We start from the raw sequence: 9,469 nt of genomic DNA on the forward strand, positions 1-9,469 counted from the left end.
AAAAAAAAAGCCCACATGAGCCAAACTGGCAACAAAATCATCAGAGAGAGAGAAACAGCAGGAAAATGTTAACAAGGCAATGCTGAGCAAATCAAATCACTTGTGCCGGGTTGCTGCTATTGGGAAAAGATATTGATTACATGATTTGATTATGTCTGTGGGTGGAAATATACATTTAGAAGACCTTTTCTTGCTTGGGGCAAAAAAGTTGCCTTGGGACCAATCTTGTTTTTCACAGTACATGTATCTAATTGCCTTGATTTTGTGATGGTGAGTAGGGCCCATAAGTGATCGGCCACAGTTAATCAATCAGATCTTGATTTACAGGCATAGACCAGCATTACCACAGTTAGGTAATGGTGGTTAGTATCCTTCACTGAATGGTGCAAAGGTCAGCTTCTTTAGGTCCTATCACTTGGTGCTGTAGGAGAAGGAGTGGCAGAACTGGGGACGGCGTTAAAACAGAGATCAGCCTAGAATCCCTACATAGCCACAAACAACCTAAGTCCATCTTCCTTGAATGTTACAAATGTTAAATGAACAACACAGTTGTAAAGTGAATGCCCCAGTTGTTAAGCAAATCCATTGTATACAGTGGATGGGGTTTTTGGTTTTTTTTTGCCAGAAACAGGAAGTAAATACAGGTTTCCAGCAAAAAAAAAACAAACCTCATAAACCATCATCACATGACTGTGGGACACTGCAAATGGTCGTAAATGCAGGCCAGTCTCCAAGCATCCATAATGTGATTACATGATCGCAGGGGAGATTGCCAGCGGGACTTTGAATTGAGTGATAAATAGCTCTGGAGAGGTGTGTCATAGCTTTGAATGGTCAATAAGCAACCAGCTGTAAGGTGAGGACTATCTGCCATGGGTTTGTTGCTATGGTTTGGTCTAGTGATGAAGGCAGCAGGCTATGAGTTCTAGTCCCGCCTTGGACATGAAAGGTAGCAGGTAATTTTGGGCTAATTACCAGGAGATGGTGAGTTCTAGTTCCATCTAAGGCATGAAAGCCAGCTGGGTAACTTTGGGCCAATCACCAGGAGACGGTGAGTTCTAGTTTTATCTAAGGTATGAAAGGCAGCTGGGTGACTTTGGTCCAATCACCAGGAGATGGTGAGTTCTAGTCCTGCCTTAACCATGAAAGGCAGCTGGGTGACTTTAGGCCGATCACCAGGAGATGGTGAGTTCTAGTTCCATCTAAGGCATGAAAGGCAGTTAAGTGACTTTGGGCCGATCACCAGGAGAGGGTGAGTTCTAGTCCTGCCTTAGCCATGAAAGGCAACTGGGTGACTTTGGGCCAGTCTCTCAGCCCAGCCCACCTTACAGGATTGTTCTTGTAAGGAAAATAGGTGGAGGAATGTATGTTGGATATGTTCACCTTGAGTGATTTGTAAAAATAATAAAGGTGGGATACAAATAAATACATGAGAAGCTGGGTGACCAGATAACCCTATGGTTGGCTTCCAAGGTACTCTGTGCCTGTCCCACAGCTTCTTCATGAGGCATGGGACTTGGACAATAAGTCATTAATGTGCGACAACTCTTGCTTCTGCCAAGCTTCCCCAATTTAATACTGAGTCTCCATGCCGTGAGAGCAGAAACTCAGCCCAGACTGGAGAAAGCTGGGAATCAAGAATGCAAGACCCAAAACAAATCATCTGTAAAAAAATCAGATTTCTAAGTTCCTTCCTCTTCTCCGCTTCTGCACCTGCTAGTCAATTAATAGAAAATGACTGTAGTCAGAGGGAGGGCGGCTAATAAAGTCCTATTAATTATTGAATTTAATTTAGTTCTCCTGAAGGGGCCTATCTGGGACCTTGCTTCTGCTGGGTTCCAAATGGTGGTCTGCCATCACCAGGTAGCACTGCTTTCGTGCCCACGGCTTGGCATTCCAAAGCCTAATTCATCTTCATTTGGCACGGAAGCTTATGAAATATTCAAGGCTGTTGCATGTTAACCATTTGCCTATAAATAAGTTATTTCCTTGACTCGGTAGGTTGTTTCTACAGTCCAGCCTTTTCAGAGATCTCTTTCCCAGCTCTGTGAAAACGCTTCCTTCTTCCCCTCCACCCGTCATGAATATCTGCCACCAGGGGTATTTGGGATGGAAGCTGAAGGCTCTAGCGGTGTGTCTCTTCACAACAGCAACATTCCGGGAAAGGATTGGTTCTCAGCTCAAAAGAACATGCAAAAAGATGGATCTGCCATCACGGAATAAAGATTAGACCTTCAACAGATAGCCCTCAAGCCCTCTACTCAAACAGGACAGGGGTGGGTGGTCTTTCTAAGCTTAGCTGTAATCCAGAGTAACAGAGTGACAGAGTCGGAAGGGACCTTGGAGGTCTTCCAGTCCAACCCTTCCTCAAGCAGGAGACCCTAGACGAATCCAGACAAATGGTTGTCCAATCTCTTCTTGAAAACATCCAGCGTTGGAGCACTCACAACTTCTGGAGGCAAACTGTTCCACTGATTCATTGTTCCCACTGTTAGGAAATTTCTCCTTAGTTCTAGGTTGGTTCTCTCCTTGATTAATTTTCATCCATTGCTTCTTGTCCTGCCTTCCGGTCCTTTGGAGAATAGGTTCAACCCACTTCTTCAGTAGATTCAGGGACTGAGTGTCTGTGGAGATTCTCAGTCATCTAGGTCAGGGGTCCCCAACCTCCAGTCCATGGACCAGTACTGGGCCGTGGCATGCCAGCAACTGGTCCATACAAACAAGCAAAGTCCCATGTGTGGGATACTGGCAGCATACAAAACCACGCACTCTCCGGTCTGTGGAAAAACCTTTCTCCACGGAACCGGTCTCTGGTGCTCAAAAGGTTGGGGACCTCTGATCTAGGTCATAGCTGTGTCAAAGGTGTTTTTTTCAAAGGCAACTGGAGTGCTTTTTCCTTGAGGAAGAAGAACAAAATGTTTCGTTTATCAGCCAAGAAACTTCACAATTGAAGTTCTTCCTCAAGGAAAAAGCACTCCAGTTGCCTTTTGAAAAAGCACTTTGGAGACATTCAGGAACTTGACTTAGGAAGGTCCCCATTTCAAAACATTAGAACCCATGGGCTGAGCAATGGGGAAGTCCCACTGAAAGGTAACTGAGATGATTGCTTTGAACCTCAGAAGAACGGTGTCCTCCTTCAAGTTCTTCTTTTTTTTACTCCTGAAATCTTGAGGAAAGGACTCCGCGGGCACTCTCATCTTTTTTTGAGTCTAGCAACTCTGGGATTTGTAAAACAGAGTCACTCACAGACTGGCTAGTAATTGGCACGTCTGGAGCAAAGTTGTTGGAGGCCTGTTGCAGCTAATAAATCATGTAGCGCCTGGGGAAAGCTCTCCTGTTGAGTGGTCAGCAGCTCTCAGCAAGGAGCAGGACCTTTCCTTGTACGAAAAAGGTCACTGCTAAAAAGTTTCCATCACAAGTCTCCCATACACAGCGGCGGCTGATAGCTCCAGCACTTGGAAGCACGTACGATATCTAGAGTCGGTTAGGAACTACCGAGCCAGCACAAAATTCCTCTGTGAAAAAAAATATATTTCTCCAGACTGGATTAATGAGGACAAGATAGTTTGGAGAAAAAACTCTCAGTGCAAAGGTGTTGCCTCTAAGAACCTAGGACTGAAAAATGGTTCGTAGCAGTCCAAAGGTCAGCTACTACTCAATTCCCCGTGTCTAACCAAGAATTCAGCAAGGGAAGGTAGTCAGATCGTTGATCTCTCTGGAATTGTTTCTACCAACACTTTGGGGATACCCAGATGCATGCTGCATGCAAAGTTGGCATTTGTGTACTCTGTTAGGAATGGGCTAAATCAGTGGTGGCGAACCTATGGCACGCGTGCCAGGGGCGGCACTCAGAGGCCTCTCTGTGGGCATGCATGCCATGCCCCAGAGATGGCAACCGTCCCACTTCAACCAGCCACCGAGGTCCCACGTGGCCAGTTTCCCTCCCCACTGTCCCATCCCTCCTGGCCTTGCATGCTCTCCTTTTCCAGGGCACGACCCACTGCATCGCCTCCTCAGCTGTTGGCCGACTGTCCAGCTCAGAGGCGGCTTCTCTGAACTGCTGGTGGCAGGCTGCGGAGCCCCAGAGTGCGCCGGTCAAGGGGCCGGCAGGCTGTGGCTGCTGACGGACACTGTCGGCCCCCATGCACTCGCTGGCCTCTGTGTGTGGGGGGCGATGATGTCAGGCAGCAGCTGCCCTGGCCCCTGCCTCGCCTTGCCCTGTGACAATGGCACCCCCAGCCCTGCCTCGCCTCGCCTCGCCTCACCCCGCAGGACAAGCCTCCTGCCCACCGCCCCACCTGTTAGAGACCCCCTGGATCTTCCCCAACCCTGCCCAGCCCCCACAGGCATCCCTCCCCATGAGCAACATTGAGGTGACCATGTCCACCTTGGCCACACCACCCAGTTTGCCATGACCACCACAGCCATGCCCACCCAGTGGGCCACACCCACCTGGCACCCGACGATAAATAAGTGGGTTTTGGGTTGCAGTTTGGGCACTCGGTCTCTAAAAGATTCACCACCACTGGGCTAAATGGTCACTAAAGAAATGTTCCTAAATTGAGGACTGCTTGTATAATCTTCATTCTGTTTTTGCCTTCCTTTCAAACTTACAAGCCAGATGCGTGCAAAGGAGCAAATCTTCTCTCCACCATAAGGGACAATGGTCCTTTTCAGACAATGTGAAACTACCACAGCTCCCTTCCTTCAACATGACCGGAGTCCTCTTGAGCTGTAGCTCAGCAACATCTGGAGGGATGCAAGCTCCTCCACCATGTTCTGAAAATCACTCAAAGCATTACAAGATCCATAAACGGGTGTGGTCTTCCACAGCCGGTACCAACCGAGCAGGGATAAACTTTCTGCATGGCTGGCCCTGGACTACTTTTCCAGTGTCCTGACATTTTGCTAGCAACTGTGGCTGGCCTCTTCATTCTGCCTTTGAAGGTATCAGCTACAGCTACCGGTGAAGCATCACACCACCAGAAAGCCAGACCAGACCACTCGGTTCAAAAGCTCCTCACTCTTTGATTCATGATAAGACCATCCATGTATGATGTGCCCAGGAATATTGCTATGGAGATAATAGAGTAACACAGTTGGAAGTGTCCTTGGAGGTCTTCTAGTCCAGGGCTTTTCAACCTTTTCACCCATTGTGCCACTTTTAGGATATGGCAACATCCAAGTACCACCAGTCGCCTAGCAAGGTGTCAAAAACTTGATGACCCAAAAAAAAAAGGAAAAAAGTGATAAAGTACAGGTAGTCCTCGACTTACAACAGTTCGCTTAGTGACTGTTCGAAGATACAATGGCACTGAAAAAAGTGCCCCCCCCCCAAGCCACAGCCAAGCAAGACACTTGACTGCCTGCCTGGCAGCGCTCTTCTTCCTTTCTGAGGTTTTCATTGTTGTGAGCATTTCTGTTGAGGATTGACAGCAGGGGTGGGGTGGGGGTGTTTGGTTTTTATTCCCCCCGTCTGCTGGGTGGTTGCAGCAGATTTTGGTCACATCACATGACCCTGGGACACCGTGACCGTCATAAATATGAATCAGTTGCCAAGCATCTGAATATAAATCACAAGACCCTGGAGACGCTGCAACATTCCAGCTGATCGGCGCTTCTTCTGGGCTCAGCAGAAGCGCCAGAATGAGCGCCGAGCTTCAGCTGGAGCCTGGCGCTGATCCTGGTGCTTCCGCTGAGCCCTGACAGCCCTGCAGCTCCAGCCATCTCTCGCTCAGGCTTGTGCGGTGCTGCCACCAGTTCAGCTCATTCCCCTCCCCTGCTACCACTTTTCTAGGATGGCCGCGTACCACATGCCAGGTGCCAATGTGCCACAGGTGGTATCCGTACCACTGGTTGATAAGCCCTGTTCTAGTCCAACCCCTGCTCAAGCAGGAGACCTTATACCATTTGAGCCAAATGGTTGTCCAGTCTCTTCTTTAAAATCTCCAGTGATGGAGCATCCACAACTTCTGGAGGCAGGTTGTTCCACTGGTTAATTGTTCTCATTGTCAGGAAATTTCTCCTTAGTTCTAGGTTGCTTCTCTCCTTGATTAGTTTCCATCCGTTGCTTCTTGTCTTGTCTTCTGGTACTTTGGAAAAATAGGATGAGCCCATCTTCTTGGAAGCCCCTTAGATACTGGAACACTGCTATCCTGTCACCCCTAGTCCTTCTTTTCATTAAACTAGACAAATCCAATTCTGTTGTAAGTCAAGAACGCTCCGTGCAGTTGTAAGTTGAGGATTCCCTCCATTGCCAGTGATAGAAACCAACCAGGGTCTTCAAGCTGCTTGATTAAAAAAACCCATCACTCTTCTTGAAGAGTCAAAAAGCTCAGATGCATTGTTTTACTCTGTCCATCTGGAGTGACATCTGCAAAAGCCAGAGTCTCCTCAGCAGGAGTGGCTCTAGTGGACAAGACAAAGCAGGAGAACCCATCGTTGTGGCCAACAGAATCATCTCCTCACCGCCATCAAAAGAACCGGGTTCAATGCAAGGCGAATCTTGCCCACCAGCCTCGCACGCTCCTCTTTTCCACCACGGCCTGTCGCAGGAAATGTGTGAGACTGGGGGGAGGGGACTGTTTTCGTGATTGCTCTCACAGTGTATTCTCCGCTGCATTAACCTGATAAAGTGGAGGAGCCGAAGAGATAAAATGTGGCAGGATCTAAATAGCTTTGTTCTGCTACTTGGTGTGCTCATTAGAGCAGAGTATAGATTTCTCCCCCATCACACAGGATACGTCTCTTTCCAGTGACTTTCCCTAACTCTTGATGAATCTGTAGCATCCTCTTTTATTTACCCCAAAGTTTAGACAAACATGATTCGCGAGAGCAACGAGGCAGCCAGCCTGTTCTGCATCTGAGAACAGACCAGGCTATCAGGATTCAGGGCAATGGGCAGTTTGAAGCCACCAATTTATTTATTTATTTATTTATTTAAATTAAAAAAAACATTATTTGGCTTCTGAGTTAGCCGCGTCTGGGATTGGGGTCTTATCATGGAGATCCCCCAAAGCCTCCGGCTAAAATTCACTTCCCAGTCTTGAAAACTGGAGATCACAATTCCTGACCCATCCTAACATAATCCTTGTTGATTAACTTGTTCAGCCATGTCTGCCATGTTGATGGTTTCTATGACTCCGCTGATTGTCCCAGGCAGAGAATGGCATCTCCCAAATTCATATAGAATAGAATAGAATAGAATAGAATAGAATAGAATAGAATAGAATAGAATAGAATAGAATAGAATAGAACCTTGGAGGTCTTCTAGTCCAGCCCCCCACTCAAGCAGGAGAACCTATATCATTTCAGACAAGTGACTGTCCAGTCTCTTCTTAAAAATCTCCAGTGATGGAGTGCCCAGGATTTCTGAAGGCTAGCTGTTTCACTTGGTTAATTGTCCTCACTGTTAGGAAGTCTTTCCTTAATTCCAATCTGGAAAGATTGGGGAGTTGTAGGAGAGTTGGAGGGCAGAGTCAAGCGAGTCATCAGCCTAGAACCAATACATGCTCACAAACAGTCTGAATCCAACTCCTCTTGAATTCCGTAGAATTCCGTATCTGGCGCCAATTTAATGTTGGACTTCAATTGACTAGATTCCTACGCATAGGCTTGAGCAATGAATATTCTGAACTGCAACTTAACATATGGTCTGATCCTTTGCACCCGACAGAAGTATCTGGATTTAATTTTGAAGAGATTGACCCCAGGGGAAAGTGCAAGCCCTCTCTCTTAGGGGGAAGACACTCTGCTGCAGCTTGTCAGAATTGTCCGTGATGGCAGGAAGGAGAAGACGTATGAAATACTACTGTGCACTTTTCGATAAAGAGAAAACAGTGTGACCTTCAGAATGTGGCACCTGTAGATCCTCTAGCTGATGGAACAAATCCTCTTTTCCCCTGGAGACAATCGGTCTTCCTTCTGGTTTTCCACTCCAAATTTGACTTCTTTTGGCTTCCTTCACTTGAGTGCCAAGGAAAAGGGCATTAAATACGCTCCAAGGTATTATTATTATTATTATTATTATTATTATTATTATTATTATTATTATTATTATTATTATTATTATTATTATTATTATTATTATTATTATTATTATTATTATTATTATTATTATTATTATTATTATTATTATGGATCATCACACAGTCAGCCAGATGTTCAGACTGGATTTGGCATTTTGTCTACATTATTATTATTGTTGTTGTTGTTGTTCTTTTGTCGTCATCATCAACTGGAATCTTTGTGCTTCCCCCCCCCCCACAAGGCTGGCATGAAAACAAGGAAGTTTTTTTTAAAAAAAACCAACCAGAAGCAATGTTAATTATAAGCTTCATTAGGAGCAGAAGGTGTGGGGAAGGGTGGCTGGATTAGGGAGGGGGTGGGGAGGGGGGGAAATCCATGTTAATTGCTAAATGGAATGGAAAAGGATGCAAAATTGCCAGTCGGGCGGAAGGAAAGATGGTGTGTCGCCAGATTTTGAAAATGCCAGCCGAGCAAGGAGGGACGGGGGCCAGGGGGGCTGTTTGGGAGACTGCCCAAGAGACAGGGTCGACTTCGTTAAATCCTGCTCTTTCCACTCTCACGTCCTCAAATGTCGAAATGCTTCAGCTGGTCCCCACCCAGACTGCATCTGCGCCCAGAAAATGAAAAAATGCACAGAAGAGCAACTAGGAAGATTAAAGATCTGGAGACTAAAACATAATGAAGAATTGTTGCAGGGGGACTTCCGGTGGCAGGCGACTTCGCTGGACGCAGCTGTTTGCTGCTCCCGCCTGTTTCTGCATAAAAGCCGTTTTGACAGCCTGCATCAGCTGTCAAACGGCTTGATACCTTTCCCCTGGGCATAGGGGGACAGGTGAGCTGCCCAAGGTAGGAGTTGAGTTCCCGAGTCGTCCCTTGTGGACGATGTAGGTGAGAACTCCTCCGGAGCCCTGGGCTTCTCCGCGATCCAGGACGCCTTCGCTGCGGCGAAGCTAGGAGCCGCCGCCACCGCTGCAACTTAAAGTTAACAGTGAGTTTACCTGGCAAGCAGACGAACCGACCCTGGAAGTCTGTTTTGTATTTTCTGGACTATACTCTAACTTGGATAATATGCTCTTCCCTATATTTGAATTGGATTGAGGGAAAGTGAACTTAAAATGGTGATGGCTTGATACTTTTCAGCAAGAAGTGAAAGTGATTTCCGCTTTGAACTTTTGTTACTTTTAAGCGGCGCATTATCTGTTTTGGCTGAATTGCCTATAAGATTTTTTAACAAATTGGACCTTATCGCAAATATGGCTTCGAAAAAAACTGTGCCTTCGATTGTAAAATATACATCTCCGATGACCCAGACACCTCAGCCAACTTCAAAAACTTCCCACTCGTCACACCCTCCATCTTCTTCGTCTCCACCGTCCTCCGCTAAAGAGCTGCAGGATTTGATGGCTGCTACTATTAAGCAAATGACTGAGATGTTTCAAGA

Source organism: Protobothrops mucrosquamatus, unplaced genomic scaffold, assembly GCF_001527695.2.
Source record: "Protobothrops mucrosquamatus isolate PMUCROS unplaced genomic scaffold, P.Mucros_1.0 scaffold1601, whole genome shotgun sequence".
In the NCBI taxonomy this organism is placed as follows: Eukaryota; Metazoa; Chordata; class Lepidosauria; order Squamata; family Viperidae; genus Protobothrops; species Protobothrops mucrosquamatus.